General features: G+C 49.4%; 1 pseudogene; it reads right to left on the reverse strand.

The window, feature by feature from the left end:
- Positions 1–381: 381 nt before the first annotated feature.
- Positions 382–1,235, reverse strand: LOC143399660 (heme oxygenase 1 pseudogene; annotated as a pseudogene).
- Positions 1,236–1,849: the final 614 nt, after the last annotated feature.

Below are 1,849 nucleotides of genomic sequence, written 5' to 3' on the forward strand. Positions count from 1 at the left end.
AATAACGATAAGACAAACACAAGGCACAACATCTCTGCATATTGATATAAAAATTGTCACGGCCCACAGGAAAGTCGTTGTAGCCATGTCAATAAGGACTCTGCAAACCCAGGGCACTGGGAGGGCCAAGGCAGCTGTCACTTCCAGCCATAACTCCTGGGCTTTGCTGCAGGAACTGGGGATGCCAAGTCTGGAAGTTCAGGCAACTGGCTGGGTGTGCTTTCTGTTGGGGAAAAGGCTTTCAGGGTAAGAGGGACTCAGAGAGAGCTTTCGGGGTAAGAACCCCAAAAGCCTCTAGGGGCCCAAGAAAGGGAAGCCAACCAAGAGATTGCCCCTCTCCATAAAGAAGGTCCCAGTGGACAGAGTTCACTGCCCTGGAGGTCAACATGATTGCATTTTCATGGCATGAAACACTATGGCAACTGTGACCACCAGAGAGCTGAACAGCAAGGACCCTTCTGATTAGCAGAGCCTGGAAGAGGCTGTTGATCTGGGGCTTCCCTCCAGGAATCTCTGCAGGGGTGGAGCTTTGCACCCAGCTGCTGGCATGGTTGGTGGTGAAGCTTTGGTCCCTGCAAGGGGCTCTGGTCCTTGGGGTCCTGGATCAGCAGCTCCTCAAACAGTAGAATGTTGAGCAGGAATGCAGTGTTGGCCTCTTCAATGACCCTCTGCCTGACCTCAGGGGTCATCTTCTGAGGGTTCATGCAACCATAGAGCTGCTTGAACTTGGTGGCAAGGGCAATGTTGGGGAAGGTGAAGAAAGCCAGGCCTTTATGGGAGCTGGGCAGGCCAGTGCCTTCTAAGCAATCTTCTTTAGGATCTGGTCTTTGGACAGGTTACCCAGGTAACATGCTTAGTCATGGATCACCAGCAGCTCAGGGTCTGTGTGCCCCCCACCTCCTGGAGTCGCCCCACATAGCACTATCGCTGGCATGTAGGGAGTGGCCCCCTGTCAGTGGGGTCTGTACCAGAAGGCCATGTCCTTCTCTAGGCCCTGCAGTGCAGTTCATCTGGGAAGTAGGGGGGCATAGACAGAGTTGTCCCTATTGCACTTGATCTCATCTTCAAGGCCACATGGAAGCCATCACCAGATTAAAGCCATTTCGGGTCACTCGGTCCTTCTGGAAGTTCCTCATGAACTTGGCATTCTCTACCTGGGTGTACACCTCCTTGGTGGCCTCTTTCAAGGCCTTGGACCGATCCTGGGGCATGCTGTAGTGCTGGGGGAGGTCCATGGCCAGGGCTGCTCAGGCTGGTTCTCAGATGAGGCAGAGGAGCAGGAAGGAGGTGGTGGTGATCCTTTTGTGAATTTTAAATTATTTCAAAAATGTAAAAAAGCATTCATTTAAAAAAATAGTAGGGGGCCTGGAATTGTGGCTCAGCTATAGAGCACTTGCCTAGATGCACAGGGCCCTGGGTTCGATCCTCAGCACCACACAAAAAAAATGATGGAATAAAGGTATTGTGTCCAAACTACAACTAAAAAAAAAAAAAAATAGTAGGGACGAGAGTGGTGGTGCATGGCTTTAATTTCAGCAGCAAAGGAAGCTGAGGCAGGAGGATTGTGAGTTCAAAGCCAGCCTCTGCAGTTTAAGGAGGCCCTAAGCAATTTAGAGAGACCCAGTCTCAAAATAAAACATAAAAAAAGGATAGGAAATGTGGCTCAGTGGTTAAGCACCCCTGGATTCAATCCCTGGTACCAAAAAAAGAAAAGAAATAAAAAGTATTAGGGCAAATTGAAAACATGTAGTGGAACAGAGAGAAAGTGGGTGAGTCCTGGATTCATGGAACAAATGACTGAATTGCTTTCAGTACCAGTTATTCATGTTGACATTTAGGGTTCTGTCTT

Source organism: Callospermophilus lateralis, chromosome 1 (assembly GCF_048772815.1).
Source record: "Callospermophilus lateralis isolate mCalLat2 chromosome 1, mCalLat2.hap1, whole genome shotgun sequence".
In the NCBI taxonomy this organism is placed as follows: domain Eukaryota; kingdom Metazoa; phylum Chordata; class Mammalia; order Rodentia; family Sciuridae; genus Callospermophilus; species Callospermophilus lateralis.